Below are 19,948 nucleotides of genomic sequence, written 5' to 3' on the forward strand. Positions count from 1 at the left end.
ACACACACATATATATGTAGAAAATTTTCTTATGGTGACACTAATCCACCTTTGGTTTAAACGAATTTAGGAAAGGAAAAATTAAGAAAAAATTCTTTTGGCCTCAGTATGAAAGGAAAAATGCAGAAATTTTACAGTTCACTTGGACTCCCTTTTCAAATTACTACGCACAAAGAATGAGACTGAGATCATTCGCGGCACAAATAGTCCATAGCAAAGCAACAATGATAATATTAAAAGCACTACGTTTGTTCAGACTGATCCAACATCCATCCGGCAACAAACTCATGATCCTTACCAACATATATTAGTAAAACTTCAGAGAGCGATCTCCGGATCACTTAAGCAAGCGCACAAGACAATAGAAAAATGATGGCAACTCTGTAACTCTTAACAAAATATGTAGGAGGGGTATCGATAGGCCGCCTTTTAGCCGAATTGTCACAGGGTAGCAACTTATTCTTGTTGAGTAACCAAAGAGAAATATGAACATAGGGAGGAATAGTAATGTTCAAAATGTGAGTGTATGTTTTAATACTCTGACGGTGGTTAACCACATCATAGAAGATTTGGGTGAGTATTCGCCAGATGGATTAAACTTTCACATGAGGCAATGGCTTTCATGGAAGAGAGTGATACCCCTTGGCAATTTCAAGTGGATCATATCATTGGTTCATGAGGTCCTCATTGATTTTCACTTGACACATTTGATTATAAAAGAATATTTGCGAAATAATTTTGTATGCATTGAGATAATTAAGATTGGTAAATATAGACAATTGTCAAGCATTTTTACTATTGATTCAGACTCCCGAAAGTGGTTACTTAAGAAGATCAAGTTCATGATAAGTAGCATTCACATGCAAAACTATATTTGCTGTCATCTTCATGCTCGGACGAACATGGACTAAGTATGGGGATGTTGATACGCCTTCAATGTATCTATAAGTTTTATATATGTTTCATACCTAGCTTTTAAAGCTTTCTCAGGAACTAACCTACTAATTCAGTGCCTAGTGTCAGTTCATGTTTTCTGTTGTTTTAATATTTTAGGAAAATAAAATATCATCAGACCCTGAAAAAAAAAACAAAAAAAACAGAGGATGTCAGGAGGTCCGAAGAAGTATTGTAGCAAGAGCATAGGGCCATGGGGCTCTAATGAGTGGATTTTCCACACTTTCTAGAGTATATCCAGTGGCAAAATCGCTCATAACATATCCATCTAGCACCTTTTCATGTCCACAATGCATAGTTTTCAATCTTTACCTATTTTTATTAAGTTCGTTGCATAATGATAACCCACAAGTATAGGGGATCAGTTGTAGCCTCTTTCGATAAGTAAGAGTGTCGAACCCAACAAGGAGCTAAAGGTAGAACAAATATTCCCACAAGTTCTATCGACCACCGATACAACTCTACGCACGCTTAACATTCGCTTTACCTATAACAAGTATGAAACTAGAAGTACTTTGTAGGTGTTGTAGCATAGGTTTGCAAGATAATAAAGACCACATAAATATAAAGTAGGGATTGTTTAGATAAAAAAATAACTAAGTTAGTTTTAGTAGAGAGCTTTTTGTCACAAGAAAGTTATTTGTCCCTAGGCAATTGATAACTAGACCAGTAATCATTATTGTAATTTTATATGAGGGAGAGGCATAAGCTAACATACTTTCTCTTCTTGGATCATATGCACTTATGATTGGAACTCTAGCAAACATCTGTAACTACTAAAGATCATTAAGGTAAAACCCAACCATAACATTATAAGGTATCAAGTCCTATTTATTCCCATACGCAAACAACCTATTTACTCGGGTCTGTGCTTCTGTCACTCACGCCACCCACCATAAGCAGATCATGAACATATTGCAAATCCTACAGCGGGGATCCCTCACGCTTGCGCGACACGGAGAGCACCATAGGACAACACCAAAATAAAACATGCAACTCAAACCAATCGCGGTCATCAATTAACCCATAGGACAAAACGGATCTACTCAAACATCATAGGATAGCCACACATCATTGGAAAATAATATATAGCGTTGAGCACCATGTTTAAGTAGAGATTACAGCGGGGAGAAGGGGTGTTACACTGCCTCAAACATCATAGGACAGCCATACATCATTGGGAAATAATATATAGCGTTGAGCACCATGTTTAAGTAGAGATTACAACGGGGAGAAGGGGTGTTACACTGCTGCATAGAGGGGGGAGAGTTGGTGATGACGACGGCGAAGTTGTTGGTGTAGACCGTCGTCACGATGATGGACCCGGTGGCGTTTCGGCACCACCGGGAGAGAGGGGGAGAGAGAGCCCCCCTCCTTCCTCTTCTTCCTTGACCTCCCCCCTAGATGGGAGAAGGGTTTCCCTGATACGTCTCCGTCGTATCTATTTTTCCAAACACTTTTGCCCTTGTTTTGGACTCTAATTTGCATGATTTGAATGGAACTAACCCGGACTGACGCTGTTTTCAGCAGAATTGCCATGGTGTTATTTATGTGCAGAAACAAAAGTTCTCGGAATGACCTGAAACTCCACGGAGATTATTTTTGGAAAATATAAAAAATATAAAAAGAATCAACGTCAGGGGGCACACACCCTGGGCACGAGGGTGGGGGCGCGCCCCCCTGCCTCGTGGGCCCCCTGGAGCTCCACCGACCTCAACTCCAACTCCATATATTCATGTTCGGGGAGAAAAAAATCAGAGAGAAAGATTCATCGCGTTTTACGATATGGAGCCGCCGCCAAGCCCTAAACTCTCTCGGGAGGGCTGATCTGGAGTCCGTTCGGGGCTCTGGAGAGGGGAATCCGTCGCCGTCGTCATCATCAACCATCCTCCATCACCAATTTCATGATGCTCACCGCCGTGTGTGAGTAATTCCATCGTAGGCTTGCTGGACGGTGATGGGTTGGATGAGATTTATCATGTAATCGAGTTAGTTTTGTTAGGGTTTGATCCCTAGTATCCACTATGTTCTGAGATTGATGTTGCTATGACTTTGCCATGCTTAATGCTTGTCACTAGGGCCCGAGTGCCATGATTTCAGATCTGAACCTATTATGTTTTCATGAATATATGTGAGTTCTTGATCCTATCTTGCAAGTCTATAGTCACCTACTATGTGTTATGATCCGGCAACCCCGAAGTGACAATAATCGGGACCACTCCCGGTGATGACCGTAGTTTGAGGAGTTCATGTATTCACTATGTGTTAATGCTTTGGTCTGGTACCCTGTTAAAAGGAGGCCTTAATATCCCTTAGTTTCCGCTAGGACCCCGCTGCCACGGGAGGGTAGGAGAAAAGATGTCATGCAAATTCTTTTCCATAAGCACGTATGACTATATTCGGAATACATGCCTACATTACATTGATGAATTGGAGCTAGTTCTGTGTCACCCTATGTTATGATTGTTACATGATGAACCGCATCCAGCATAATTCTCCATCACCGATCCAATGCCTACGAGCTTTTCACATATTGTTCTTCGCTTATTTACTTTACCGTTGCTACTGTTACAATTACTACAAAACCCCAAAATATTACTTTTGCTACCGTTACCGTTACTTCCATACTACTTTGCTACTAAATACTTTGCTGCAGATACTAAGTTATCCAGGTGTGGTTGAATCGACAACTCAACTGCTAATACTTGAGAATATTCTTTGGCTCCCCTTGTGTCGAATCAATAAATTTGGGTTGAATACTCTACCCTCGAAAACTGTTGCGACCCCCTATACTTGTGGGTTATCATTCCCCTCTGGTCCATGGCCTCCATGGCGGCGGAGAGGCGAGAGCCCCTCCAAGATTGGATCTCTCTCTCTCTCTGTTTCCTTCTGTTTCTGCGCTCCCAGATTCTGCCCTCTCACCGTTTCTTAAATTCCCGGAGATCCCTAACTCCGATTGGGATGAAATTTTAACACACTTTTTATCCGGATATTAGCTTTCTTGCGGCGAAAGAAGGGCACCAACTGCCTTACGGACTGGCCACAAGGGCCCAGGGCGCGCCCCTCACCCTTGTGGGCCCCTCGGGCATCGTCTCGCGTTGATTCCACTTCCCAAAATTCACATATATTCCACAAAAAATCTCCGTAAGTTTTTATCCTGTTTGGACTCCGTTTGATATGGATTTTCTGCAAAACAAAAAACATGCAACAAACAGGAACTGGCACTGGGCACTGGATCAATATGTTAGTCTAAGAAAATCATATAAATTGTTGCCAAAAGTATATAAAAGTTGTAGAATATTGGCATGGAACAATCAAAAATTATAGATACGACGGAGACGTATCAGCATCCCCAAGCTTAATTCCTGCTCGTCCTCGAGTAGGTAAATGATAAAAAGGATAATTTTTGATGTGGAATTCTACCTAGCATACTCTTGATCATATAATCTAATCATGGCATGAATATTAAGACACGAGTGATTCAAAACAATAGTCTATCATTTGACATAAAGACAATAATACTTCAAGCATACTAATAAAGCAATCATGTCTTTCTCAAAATAATATGGCCAAAGAAAGTTATCCCAACAAAATCATATAGTCTGGCTATGCTCCATCTTCATCACACAAAGTATTTCATCATGCACAACCCCGATGACAAGCCAATCAATTGTTTCATACTTTTAATGTTCTCAAGCTTTTTCAAATTTCACGCAATACATGAGCATGAGCCATGGATATAGCACTATAGGTGGAATAGTGTATGATGGTGGAGGTTGTGTGGAGAAGACAAAAAGGAGAAAGTCTCACATCGACGCAGCTAATCAATGGGCTATGGAGATGCCCATCAATTGATTTAAATGTGAGGAGTAGGGATTGCCATGCAACGGATTCACTAGAGCTATAAGTGTATGAAAGCTCAAACTAAACACTAAGTGGGTGTGCATCCAACTTGCTTGCTCATGAAGACCTCGGGCATTTGAGGAAGCCCATCATCGAAATGTACAAGCCAAGTTCTATAATGAAAATTCCCACTAGTATATGAAAGTTATAACTCAAGAGACTCTCTATATGAAGAACATGGTGCTACTCTGAAGCACAAGTATGGTAAAAGGATAGTAGCATTGACCCTTCTCTCTTTTCTCTCATTTTTTTTGTTTTTTTGGGACTTCTCTTTTTTGGGCCTTTTTTCCGTCCGGAGTCTCATCCCAACTTGTGGGGGAATCATAGTCTCCATCATCCTTTCCTCACTGGGACAATGCTCTAATAATGATGATTATCACACTTTTATGTACTTAAAACTCAATATTACAACTCGATATCTAGAACAATATGACTCTATATGAATGCCTCTGGCAGTGTACCAGGATGTGCAATGATCTAGCATAGCAAAGATATAAAAAAACGGACAAGCCATGAAAATATCATGCTAGCTATCTTACGATCATGCAAAGCAATATGACAATGAATGCTCAAGTCATGTATATGATGATGATGGAAGCTGCATGGCAATAAATCTCGGAATGGCTATGGAAATGCCATGATAGGTAGGTATAGTGGCTGTTTTGAGGAAGATATAATGAGGCTTATGTGTGATAGATCGTATCATATCACGGGGTTTGGATGCACCGACGAAGTTTGCGCCAACTCTCGAGGTGAGAAAGGGCAATGCACGGTACCGAAGAGGCTACCAATGATGGAAGGGTGAGAGTGCGTATAATCCATGGACTCAACATTAGTCATAAAGAACTCACATACTTATTGCAAAAAATTTATTAGCTATCGAAACAAAGTACTACACGCATGCTCCTAGGGGGATAGATTGGTAGGAAAAGACCATCGCTCGTCCCCGACCGCCACTCATAAGGAAGACAATCAAAAAATAAACAATGCTCCGACTTCATCACATAACGGTTCACCATACGTGCATGCTTCGGGAATCACAAACCTTAACACAAGTATTTCTAACAATCCACAATTACTCACTAGCATGACTCTAATATCACCATCTTTATATCGCAAAACTATTGCAAGGAATCAAACATATCATATTCAATGATCCACAAGTTTTATTAGGATTTTATGACTAACCATGTGAACGACCAATTTCTGATGACTCTAAATAGATATAAGTGAAGCAAGAGAGTTTAATCTTTGTACAAAAGATATGCCCACGCTCTAACAAATATAAGTGAAGCAAAAGAGCATTCTACAAATGGCGGTTTTCTATGTGTAGAGAAAAAGGCAATCCAAACTTCAAATGATATAAGTGAAGCACATGAATCATTCTATAAAGCCATACTCAAAAGATATAGGTGAAGTGCAAAGAACATTCTATAAATCAACCAAGAACTATCTCATACCAGCACGGTGCGTTATTAAAAGAAAAAGGAAAGGCACACGACGCTCCAAGATTTATGCATATCATGTGATGAATAAAAATATAGCTCCAAGTAAAATTACCGATGATCGTTAGAAGAAAGAGGGGATGCCTTTCGGGGCATCCCCAAGCTTAGTTGCTTGGGAGTCCTTGAATATTACCTTGGGGTGCCTCGGGAATCCCCAAGCTTAGGCTCTTGCCACTCCTTATTCCTTCATCCATCGTGATATCACCCAAAACTTGAAAACTTCAATCACACAAAACTTAACAAAACCCTCGTGAGATCCGTTAGTATAATAAAACAAATCACCACTTTAAGTACTGTTGCAAACCCATTCATATTTTGTTTTTGCATTGTAGCTACTGTATTATAACTTCTCTATGGCTTATGCCACCGATAAAATTGATAGTTTCATCAAAACTAGCAAAACAATGCATCAAAAACAGAATCTGTCTTAAACAGGACAGTCTGTAGCAATTCGAACATCTACCATACTTCTGTAACTCCAAAAATTCTGAAAATTAGGAAAAAATAAAAATTTTGTATAGAAGTACTGTGCAAAATGTTTCAGAAGCGTTTGACTTTCCAGTAAAAAATGTAAAATCACGCACTACAGCCAAAGTTTCTATTTTTGCACCGCACAAACCAAACAAGCAATCTAATCATCCTAAAGGAAAATCTTGGCACATTATTTTTATAATACAATGGATTATACAAGGGTGTAATTATTTTTTTGAAAAGTTTCTGTAATTAAGATTCACAAAGTTTCCATGGGCACGAACAAAGTTCAAGGCATGCTCCCACTTTAACAATGCTCGTCTCTCTCTCTCTCACTTTTCTTTTTGAAAAAGTTTTAGGTTCCCCACTTTTTAAAAAACTTTATAAAAGCACTCAAGAAAAATAAATGACTCTCTAAAACTTCCGGGTTGTCTCCCTGGCTGCGCTTTCTTTAAAGCCATTAAGCTAGGCATATAGTGCTCAAGTAATGGATCCACTCGGATCCCAAGGTATATCAAAGCCAATTTTAATTAACAATGATTTGTAATTTAGTAGTGAACACAAAGTGACATATATCATGTAATGACGAAGTCTAACTCTCTTCCTATGCATCGGCATGTCATAAAAGAACAATTCATGCACACAAAGTAAAGGCCAATGCATAGTATAAACAGTTTCTTGCAATTTTATCATATTGGAAACATAGAGAGGTGGAGATGTAGTTCCTCTCTCATAATAATTGCAAGTAGGAGCAGCAAGCATATGCATATTATATTTATCAAAATCATCATGTGCAATAATAGAACGCAACCCATCAATATAGTCCTTAATAAGCGCAAACTTCTCCGGTATAGTGTAGTTGGGAGAATTAAAAAAGATAATAGGACTATCATGCGTAGGTGCAATAGCAACAATTTTATTCTTAACATAAGGAACTATAGCAAGTTCATCTCCATAAGCATAATTCATATTTGCATCATGGCCACAAGCATAGCAAGCATCAAGTTCATCAAAAAGGGATATTTCAAACGAATCAAAGGGATCATAGCAATTATCATAGCAATCATCCTTCGGTAAGCACGAAGGGAAATTAAACAACGTATGAGTTGAAGAGTTACTCTCATTAGAAGGTGGACACGGGTGATCAATCCGCTCTTCCTCCTTTTATTCTTCGCTCTCCTCGTCATCTTTTTCATCTAATGAGCTCATAGTTTCAGCAATTTCTTCTTCCATAGATTCCTGCAAAATATTATTCTCTTCTTGGAGAGCGGAGACTTTCTCAATAAATGCATCAATATCGGTGAAAGATCGTGCATGTCGCCTAGAGGGGGGGTGAATAGGCGCTTTAAAATAATTATGGTTGAGGCTTGAACAAATGCGGAATAAACCTAGCGGTTAATTTGTCAAGCACAAAACCTACAACAACTAGGCTCACCTATGTGCACCAACAACTTATGCTAAGCAAGAAAAACTACTTAGGTGATAGCAAGATATATGACAAGAAACAATATGGCTATCACAAAGTAAAGTGCATAAGTAAAGGGCTCGGGTAAGAGATAACCGAGGCACGCGGAGACGACGATGTATCCCGAAGTTCACACCCTTGCGGATGCTAATCTCCGTTTGGAGCGGTGTGGAGGCACAATGCTCCCCAAGAAGCCACTAGGGCCACCGTAATCTCCTCACGCCCTCGCACAATGCAAGATGCCGTGATTCCACTAAGGGACCCTTGAGGGCGGTCACCGAACCCGTACAAATGGCAACCCTTGGGGGCGGTCACCGAACCCGTACACTTTGGCAACCCTTGGGGGCGGTCACCGGAACCCGTCAAATTGCTCGGGGCGATCTCCACAACCTAATTGGAGACCCTGACGCTTGCCCGGAGCTTTACACCATAATGATTGAGCTCCAAACACCACCAACCGTCCAGGGCGCCCAAGCACCCAAGAGGAACAAGCTCAAGGGTACCAAGCACCCAAGAGTAATAAGCTTCTCAACTTGTAACTTCCACGTATCACCGTGGAGAACTCAAACCGATGCACCAAATGCAATGGCAAGGGCACACGGAGTGCCCAAGTCCTTCTCTCTCAAATCCCACCGAAGCAACTAATGCTAGGGAGGAAAATGAGAGGAAGAACAAGAAGGAGAACACCAAGAACTCCAAGATCTAGATCCAAGGGGTTCCCCTCACATAGAGGAGAAAGTGATTGGTGGAAATGTGGATCTAGATCTCCTCTCTCTTTTCCCTCAAAAACTAGCAAGAATCCATGGAGGGATTGAGAGTTAGCAAGCTCGAAGAAGGTCAACAATGGGGGAAGAACACGAGCTCAAAGGATAAGGTTCATTGGGGAAGAAGACCCCCTTTTATAGGAGGGGAAAATCCAACCATTATGTGCTCAGCCCGCACACGAGCGGTACTACCGCTCGGGCGGAAGAAGCAGTGAAAAGGAGCAACAAACCAAGAACCTTGGGGCGGTAGTACCGCCGATAAGCGGTACTACCGCTCACCCCAGCGGTACTACCGTTGGAGGAGCAGAACACGGTGGCAGTAATGCAGTAGCGGTACTACCGCTCGACCGGAGCGGTCCTACCGCTTATAGGCGGTACTACCGTGTCTTACTGCCGCGCGACAACCGCTGAACCCGACACGAAAAGAGCAGACCCAAAATCGAGGCGGTAGTAGAGCGGTACTGGAGCGGTACTACCGCTTGACGCTACAAGCGGTACTACCGCTGCCACCGCGGTACTACCGCAGGGAGAAAAACAAAACTGCCAAAACTTCTTCATATGAGCTCCGAGTTGAGCAAACTCAAGCTTGTTGGATACAAGACGATGAGTAGCATCAAAACAACGACTGGTTATAGTAAGAAGAGGCAGGGGAGGTATGCCAACAAATAGAGGAGTGAAACCTCCAACCGAGAAGAACCGGCATAACCTTCCAACATCGAAAACATCATAGAAGATGCGAGTGAACTCCATTTTCGATGAACTCGAGCTTGTCATTAAGATGACCATAAGCTCCAAAACTCACAAAGAGAAGAACCAAACAAGAACCAATAAAGATGATGCAAGGATGCAATGGTTTGAGCTCTCTATGAACGATACGATCAAGCTGCTCATCGAGAGCCCCCCTTGATAGTACGACAATCGATCCTATAACCCGGTCTCCCAACTACCATCATGAGACCGGTAAAATAGAAAACCTATCAAGAGCAAACCTTTGCCTTGCACATGGTCCACTTGAGCTAGATGATGACGATCTTGACTCCCTCAAGATGGACCACCTTTCTTTATTGCGTTGGCTCGATGAAGACTAGTTGATTGCTCCCCCATACTCCACTATGGGTGAGCCACCCTTCCACACATCTTCACAAGTCCATTGTCACCACAATGGCTTCAAGCATTTGATCTCTTCGTGATGCTTTACTTGAACTTGCCCGCTTCACTTGAACTTGCACACCGCAACCTAAACCCACAAAGAACTCTCACGAAGACCATGGGTTAGTACACAAAGCGTAATTGACAATGCTTACCATACCATGGGATCGCTTGATCCCTCGGTACATCTTGTGCGCTTTGTGTGTTGATCAACTTGATTCACTCTTGACTTAGTCTTGATCAACCTTGACTCTTTCCAACTCTCTTCATTTGGATGATGTCTTGAAGGTAAACATGAATGATCACACAATCTTCTTCTTCAAGACATGCTTGTAATAAGCTCAATTCTCACATGAACAATCTTTGGATAATTCCTTGATAACACCTTGGTCACCACATAAACTCCTTGAAACCAACACATGGACTTCAAGAGATGCCTATGGACAAATCCTTCAAATATAACTCAAGGCAACCATTAGTCCATAGAGATTGTCATCAATTACCAAAACCAAACATGGGGGCACCGCATGTTCTTTCAATCGGCATTGTATTCATAATTCTCATAGCAATATTTAAGTATAGCATAATTTTCAGGTCTGTAAACAGCATCATCAAGATTTTCACACTTTTCAACCAAAGATTCAATTTCATAAGCACCCTTAAAAGCAACGAATTCTTCTATTCGTTCCACATCATAGTAATCAAATACACCATTAGCACAAGAAGACAAGGTTTTATTATCATTAAATTTACATGAAAAGGGAAGGTGTGGAGCCTTCATCCTAGAGCAACAACTATAATCATATCTCATGCATAAATTCCAAGCATACCAATGCAACATATGAATTTGATCCCATAATAGTTTCCCTTTTTGAGTCAAGCGATAATCCCTAAAGTATTCACGTTGATCCAACGTGTCTCCCATTATATAATTTAATGGGGTTTTCTCAACATTATTAAAGTAGTACATAGTATCTTTCACATAATGAGCATCAAGGGTTTTAGGAGGTTCCCCATCTCCTTGAGTAGCAAGTACACCTAATTTTATTGGTATTTCGTGTTCCATATCCATAACTAAAGATAGAGAACAACTTAGAACAGCAAATAAAATCTACTTAGTGACAAAGCAAACAAGCACACACGAGAATATTCACCCCACGCTATTGCTCCCCGGCAACGGTGCTAGAAAAAGGTCTTGATAACCCACAAGTATAGGGGATCAGTTGTAGCCTCTTTTGAGAAGTAAGAGTGTCGAACCCAATGAGGAGCTAAAGGTAGAACAAATATTCCCTCAAATTCTATCGACCACCGATACAACTCTACGCATGCTTAACGTTCGCTTTACCTAGAACAAGTATGAAACTAGAAGTACTTTGTAGGTGTTGTAGGATAGGTTTGCAAGATAATAAAGAGCCCATAAATATAAAGTAGGGACTGTTTAGATAAAGAAATAACTAAGTTAGTTTTAGTAGAGAGATTTTTGTCACAAGAAAGTTATTTGTCCCTAGGCAATCGATAACTAGACCGGTAATCATTATTGCAATTTTATATGAGGGAGAGGCATAAGCTAACATACTTTCTCTTCTTGGATCACATGCACTTATGATTGGAACTCTAGCAAACATCCGTAACTACTAAAGATTATTAAGGTAAAACCCAACCATAGCATTATAAGGTATCAAGTCCTCTTTATTCCCATACGGAACAACCTATTTACTCGGGTCTGTGCTTCTGTCACTCACGCCACCCACCATAAGCAAATCATGAACATATTGCAAATCCTACAGCGGGGATCCCTCATGCTTGCGCAACACGGAGAGCACCATAGGACAACACCAAAATAAAACACGCAACTCAAACCAATCACGGTCATCAATTAACCCATAGGACAAAACGGATCTACTCAAACATCATAGGATAGCCATACATCATTGGGAAAAAATATATAGCGTTGAGCACCATGTTTAAGTAGAGATTACAGCGGGAAGAAGGGGTGTTACACTGCTGCATAGAGGGGGAGAGAGTTGGTGATGACGGTGGCGAAGTTGTTGGTGTATATCATCGTCACGATGATGGCCCCGGCGGCGTTTCGGCACCACCGGGAGAGTGGGGGAGAGAGCCCCCTCCTTCCTCTTCTTCCTTGACCTTCCCCCTAGATGGGAGAAGGGTTTCCCCTCTGGTCCATGGCCTCCATGGTGGCGGTGGGGCGAGAGCCCCTCCGAGATTGGATCTCTCTCTCTCTCTCACTCACTCTCTGTTTGCTTGTGTTTCTGCGCTCCCAGATTCTGCCCTTTCACCGTTTCTTAAATTCCTGGAGATCCATAACTCTGATTGGGATGAAATGTTAACACGATTTTTATCCGGTCATTAGCTTTCTTGCGGCGAAATAAGGGCACCAACCGCCTTACGAAGTGGCCACAAGGGCCCAGGGCGTGCCCCTCACCCTTGTGGGTCCCTCGGGCATCGTCTCGCGTTGATCCCAGTTCGCATATATTCCCAAAAAATCCCCGTAAGTTTTTATCCCGTTTGGACTCTGTTTGAGGATTTTCTGTGAAATAAAAAGCATGCAACAAACAGGAACTGGCACTAGGCACTGGATCAATATGTTAGTCCAATAAAATCATATAAATTGTTGCCAAAAGTATGTAAAAGTTGTCGAATATTGGCATGGAACAATAAAAAATTATAGATACGACGGAGATGTATCACATAAGTTATAGTTTTTATTTGTTTTGCGGTCTTTCTAGGTGTATTAGCATGTCCATGGACCAAGCGCGATGAAATGGCCAAGGTTGGGATCAATACGGAGACTTCCAGTCACCAGGCTTAGGCATTTTGTAGTGTCAAATATGACATTTTTTAAAGTATTCAAATCAAATACTCAAGACCATAGGTGCATCGATGTAGTTCATACGAATTCAACAAGCCCAAAAATCATCAAAATCGAAGTTCGTATGAAGAAATGGTGGTCGTTTTACTAGAGGGGCCCACGACGTAAGAAGGCACTTGGTACTACCGGGCATAGTCGTAACGGTGGTCTTACCACCTATAGAAAAGACCAAAATTGGCCAGATCAGACGTGATTCTTCATGGATTCCGTCCCCGCTAGTTCCCATGACTTCCTTGGATGCCAAGGAGGTATTGGGATTGGATTTGGCTCATCTAGATCCCTTGGATCAAAGTGGAGGAGCTACATCAATGGAGGAGACCCGAGGATGCCTCCTATATAAACACCTCCAACCCTAGCCGTCGGGAATCATCTTCATCAAGTCACATCTGCTCCACCACATTTCACCGCACCTCCATTGCTTCAACCCCACCATAGAGGAAGGTCCAAGGCAAGGAATAAGAAGAAGGGAGGAGGCTCCACCAACGTCTGGCACCGGCCGAAGGGGCTGTGCCATCTCCATCAACACTTCCATGCTTCTCCTCTTCCCCAACGCCATGTTGTCTTGTAACTTGTCTCTACCTTCTTATGTTATTCGTCTCCATGTTTGAGTAATTACTAGTTCTCGGGGAATGAAGACGAACTCTAGTTGTATTTGTGGTGAACGACAATGTGAGATATAAAATCCTCTTGTGCATGTTTATGTTAATATTCTTTGTGATGTTGGGTGAAGTGCACCATCCAACATTTTCCTATTTGGGCGCAAGGATATTACTATCCGGATGAGTCTTGGAGAGTGACGGTGTCCTGGACTAGGGGGTCCTAGCCCGGCTGGTCTAATACATGGACCGGACCACCAGCCCATCAAGGAGGAAGGACTTCGGAGGCCTTCAGTGTGTCTAGGCTGAAGACTTGGTGTGTACTTCAAATATATCAGATTATATTTGTCATGGAATTCTTAGATGGAAACCGACCATGAGTAACCCTAGATACCCCTGGTGCCTATATAAAACAGAGGGTTTAGTCCGCAGAGGATCCATTCATACATTCATCATCATACCCCTAGGGTTTAGACCATAACTCATGATCTCGTGGTAGATCAACGCTGTACCTTGATACTCTGATAATATAAGCAAGAGAAGGACATAGGTTTTTACCTCCCTAGAGAGGGCCCGATCCTGGGTAAAACGTTGTGTGTTCTCTCTCTTGTTACCCATCGACCCGATCTAATAGCTCGGTCCCCCCTACACGAGGTATGCTGGTTTTGACACCGACAAAGAGGATGTTCACGGTGATAGAAGCTACCTCCCTCCTTCAAACCATGCTGAAATCTGTGTGATGGTTGAAAGTGGAGGTAAAGAGGTGACAGTAATACCTCCCTTCCTTCTCTAATCATTTTATAGGAGAATAACGAAGACCACCTGTTGGGGATATAACTACTAGTGTAACCCGCCCAGGAGGGGCCGGGTTACGCTATGGTAATTCATCATATGAAGCCCAATATCAAGCTTGAAGATGGCTGTTCAGTAAAGGGCCTAAGGCCCGTAGGCGACTTAAAGGCCCGTAGTGATAAACCGCCGTAATGGCATGACTTGTGTTGTAAGGCAAGATTAATTAGTCACCGAGCCGGACACTGTTTATGAGCCGGCCGGGACTCTGTAGGCCGCGGGGCGTCAACCCGTGTATATAAGGGGATGACCCGCCGGTGGCTTAGGGCAAGTAACATCAAATCGGTAGCCAGGCATAGTAGATTCGCTCCCTGGTCATCGAAACCCTAGTAATTCCACCTCAACTGGAGTAGGCTTTTACCTTCACCGTAAGGGGCCGAACCAGTAAACCCCCGTGTCCTTTGTCCCGCTTTAACCCCTTTAAGCTTCCTAGTTGCGATGGCTCCACGACTAAGTCCTTTCACGAGGGCATCTGCCGTGACTATTCCACGACAGATGGCGCCTACTGTGGGGCCAGCGCATGGTGGATTTGAGTTCTTGAAGGGCAGCTTCGAAGGGCTCAAGGGATACGCTATGGGCCGGATGACCAAGAGTCGTCGCGGCAAGCTCTACATCGACGACGCAGGCTGGGGCCCCGACGCCGGCTCAATCGAGTACGGGTACCGGGTCCCCTTCGGCGGAATCCACGTTATCATTGGCAAGATCGGCGAGCCGGGCCCTGAGCCGGACATCTGCACCGGCCTCATCGAGACGGCTCAGCGTGCGAGACCCGCCCGGACTCTGCCTGCCTTCAAGTGTGCTTTCGTGGGATGCATCCACGGAGGACTCTCTGAAGGATCTAGATCTAGCGATGAGACGGCCATCTGCTCAGATGGTGAATCATCCACAGGTGAGACGGACTCGTTGTATCAACTTCGAGACGGCAGGCTCGGGGGTTGTTCCGATGGCGACAGTATTCCGGACCCTTTTGAGCCGCCAAGCCGGGTTGGAATCTTCATGGCCGGCACGCAACCTGTTCAAAACTCCGCCGCTGGGGCAGGAGGCCCTGTGCACTCGCCGGCTCAGGTGCTGATGGATCTCACGGATAAGATGACTGCCCTGTTAACCGCCACGGTCGTCCCAGCGGATCAAGCTCAACATGATGCAGAGGTGGTATAATTAAAGCTGGATATAGCACGAGTCAAGGAAGATCTGGCAGCGGAAGGAATCAGGATGGCTGCAGAACGGGCGGCTCTGGACGCCTAGACTCAGCTGATTCAGGCGCAGTCTTTCCGGCTCACGATGGATTAGAACGCATCCAATGAGGTCATGAGAAGGAGGCATCAGAAGGCTCAATCTCGGCTCCCTCTGGTTTATGATCCTCGAAACCTCTTCAACACGCCCGGTGCAGGGCCTAGTAACCCGCCAGAAATCACGGCACCCGGGGCTGGAACGCTGGTTCAGCCGCAAGTGATGGGGCCTCCCCGTGTGAATACTGCCCCACCTCAATACGTGCCAATACCACCGGGTCATTATTCTAATCCATTGGAAAACATGATCGCTGCAGCGGCGCGACTGGCGGCTCTCCCAATCGAGGGTGATTCTCCAACGGCGGTCGAAACCCGCAGGGTCAGAGAACTTCTTCAGACGGCTTTGGCACAACAGGAGGCATATTCATATAGCCGGGACAGGGTTCATTCAACCCCTCGTCCAAGCCGGAGCCCAAGTTATAGCAGACACATGGTTTCAGTGGCCGGCTCAAGCAACGTCCGGTGCCGTGACTTGCCAGCTGGCCATGGCCTAGCGCATAATGGAGCCTTTAACGCGGTAGATCAAGACAGAGCACGTCAAGAGGCTGAGCAGGCGGCTCAGCTGACGGCTTATCAGCCTTTTCCGGTTCACCCAACAGCTTCTATCGAGGCAGGCATAGCTACGAGGACCGGAGGTGTCCCTTGTCTGGTGTCGGCTCTCCGTAACGAACGTCTGCCCAAAGATTTCAAAGGACCCAGGAAGGTACCTAATTACATGGCTGATTTACAGCCCAGAGCATGGATTGAAAGCTACGAGATGGCTATGGAGTTGCTGGAGGTCAGTGAAGCGGCGATGGCCAAATACTTCACCATGATGTTGGATGGGACTGCCCGCACTTGGTTGAAGGGATTGCCACCTAATTCCATCGGGTCATGGGCAGAGCTGAAAGCCCGGTTCATCCAAAACTTCAAAGATACATGTAGGCAATCTATGTCATTTGTGGATTTGACTAACTGCAAGCAGCAAGAAGGCGAGTCTACAACCCATTGGGTACGCCGGGTCAAGGAAATAATACACTCGTCTGATAAGATGGATGCCGACTCTGCGGTCTTAATGTTGGAGCAAAATTGTCGTTTTGCGCCCCTGAAGATGAAGCTTGGGCGGCTCAAGCGCGATTGCAATGATATGGGTACGCTGATGGCGGCTCTGGTCAAGTACGCCGACTCTGATAGTACCAAGGATCCCGCGTCTGATGAGGAAAAGACAGGGAAGGGAAAGAAGAATGGCAACGGCAAGGGCCCTCAGCATAACCCGGTGAGTCAAGGAGGTAATAAGCACAAGGCTGATGATGGTATGGAGTTTGTGGCCAATACCAACACGCAGGGTAACAATCACCGACGTAAGGGGAGACCGCCTCCCCGGTTTGGCGGTTCAGGCCCGACGCTTGAGCAGTTGTTAAATGAGCCCTGTCCAAGGGATGGCTCTAGGGAGAAGCCGACTACTCATCTATGGAAAGACTGCGCGATCATGAAAGCTTTCAAGAATTCCAACATGTTCAACGGTAATAGTGGGCAGGGCGGCGGCTTTCATGGCCCGGGCGGCGGTTCAAATTCCAATTTTCAGAATTCTCAAGGTAATCAAGGTGGTTTTAACCAGCAATCTGGCCAGGGTAATCAGCAGCAGCAGCAGGGGGGATACCAGACCCATCCAAAGCAGCTCAACAGTGGACAGTATCATGTGTTTACTACCAGTTTGTGCAAGCGAGACCAAAAGCTTCATAAGAGGGCTGTGAACGCTATTGAGCCGGCAGTTCCATGTTACTTGCGATGGTCTGAACAGCCGATTGTATGGAGTAGGGAAGATCACCCTCCCCGGGTTGATAATCCGGGTCACCTAGCATTGGTGGTGGCTCCTCAGGTTGGTGGGTATAAATTCACTAAGGTACTCATGGACGGAGGTAGTAGCATCAACATCCTCTATTATGAGACCTTCCGTCGTATGGGATTAACTGATAAAAGCCTCAACCAGTCCAATACTGTTTTCCATGGTGTGGTGCCCGGTAAGTCGGCGTATCCAGTTGGTAAGATCAAGCTGGAAGTAGCCTTTGGAGATGAGTACAACTACAGGGCGGAAAGACTGACTTTTGAGGTGGTCAAAATCAGAAGCCCGTACCATGCTTTATTTGGGCGGTCGGCTTACGCCAAATTCATGGCACGGTCGTGTTACGTATATTTGCAGCTCAAGATGCCGGGTCACAATGGGACAATTACGATTCATGGCAGCCGAAAGATAGCTTTGGAGTGCGAGGAAGGTGACGCTGCTTACGCTGAATCTGTTTGTGCGACAGAGGAATTAAAGTTTTACAAAGATAATGCTGACCCGGCAGATATGACGTCTTTGAAAAAGCCGACCACGGAGCATGAGCCGGTAATGAAATTTAAGTCGGCTGATGAGACTAAGCTTATTGACTTTGTGCCAGGCGACTCATCTAAGCAGTTCAGCATCAGTGCCAATCTGGATCCTAAATAGGAAAGCGCGCTCATCGAGTTCATCCGTGAGAACCGGGACATCTTTGCATGGAAACCTTCTGACATGCCGGGTGTACCGAGGGAACTCGCTGAGCACACTCTTAATATTGATCCAAAATTTAAGCCAATCAAGCAATTTCTCCGGCGGTTTAATGAGGAGAGGCGGAAAGCCATTGGTGAGGAAGTAGCCCGGCTCTTGGCGGCCGGGTTCATCGTTGAAGTCTTTCATCCAGAATGCCTAGCTAACCTGGTGCTCGTGCTCAAGAAGAACGGCACCTGGCGCATGTGTGTGGATTATACGGATTTAAACAAGGCTTGTCCGGCTGATCCGTTTGCTCTCCCTTGTATTGATCAAATTATTGATGCTACGGCGGGTTGTGAGCGTTTGAGTTTTTTGGATGCTTACTCTGGTTACCATCAGATCAAAATGGCAGTTAAGGACCAAGAGAAGACGGCGTTCATTACCCCTTTTGGAGCCTTCTGTTATGTGTCTATGCCTTTTGGGCTCAAGAGCGCCCAAGCGACTTACCAGCGGTGCGTACAGAATTGTCTTCATAATCAGATTGGGCGCAACGTTCATGCCTATGTGGATGATATTGTGGTAAAATCCAGAGAGAAGGAGACCTTGATAGATGATCTGAGGGAGACCTTTGGTAATCTCCGGGTCTACAAGATGATGCTTAACCCGGCCAAGTGTGTCTTTGGTGTTCCTGCAGGCAAGCTCTTGGGTTTTCTGGTTTCTCATAGAAGCATTGAAGCTAACCCGGAGAAGATCAAGGCAATCACCTCCCTGGCTAAGCCGGCGTGTATAAATGATGTCCAGCATCTGGCGGGTCGGATCGCTGCTCTAAGTCGATTTATAAGCCGGTTGGGTGAAAAGGCCATACCGCTGTATCAGATGATGAAGAATACAGATGACTTTGTCTGGAGTGATGCTGCCAACGCCGCTTTTGAGGATTTGAAAAGACAGTTAGCTGAACCGCCAGTTCTTGCTGCTCCTGTTGATAAGGAGCCCTTATCATTGTATGTAGCCGCTAACACACGAGCCGCCAGTGTGGCCATCGTGGTGGAGCGCAGGGAGGCGGGTAAGGAACATCCGGTTCAGCGGCCGGTTTACTACGTCAGCGAAGTACTTATTGAGTCCAAGCAACGGTATCCACATTGGCAGAAGCTTGTTTATGGGGTATTCATGGCAAGCCGGAAACTTAAGCAATATTTCCAGGGCCACCCTATCACTGTGGTTAGTTCTGCTCCTTTAGGAGATATCATCCAAAACAGAGAAGCCACAGGAAGAGTCGCTAAGTGGGCCATTGAACTTGGGCCTCATGGTCTAAAATATGTGCCACGCACGGCTATCAAATCACTAGCATTGGTAGACTTCATCAACGATTGGACAGAGCTGCAGATGCCTGAAGAGAAACCGGATAACACATACTGGACTATTCACTTCGACGGGTCCAGGCAATTGGAGGGCTTGGGGGCTGGAGTCGTGTTAGCTTCCCCTCGAGGTGACAAATTTTGTTATGTACTACGGTTGATGTTTCCCTGTACTAACAATGCAGCTGAGTACGAGGCCTTGCTCCATGGTCTTCGGATGGCTAAGGAGATGAGCTTAAGCCGGGTAAGGTGCTTTGGCGACTCAGA

Source organism: Triticum aestivum, chromosome 4D (genome assembly GCF_018294505.1).
Source record: "Triticum aestivum cultivar Chinese Spring chromosome 4D, IWGSC CS RefSeq v2.1, whole genome shotgun sequence".
NCBI lineage: Eukaryota > Viridiplantae > Streptophyta > Magnoliopsida > Poales > Poaceae > Triticum > Triticum aestivum.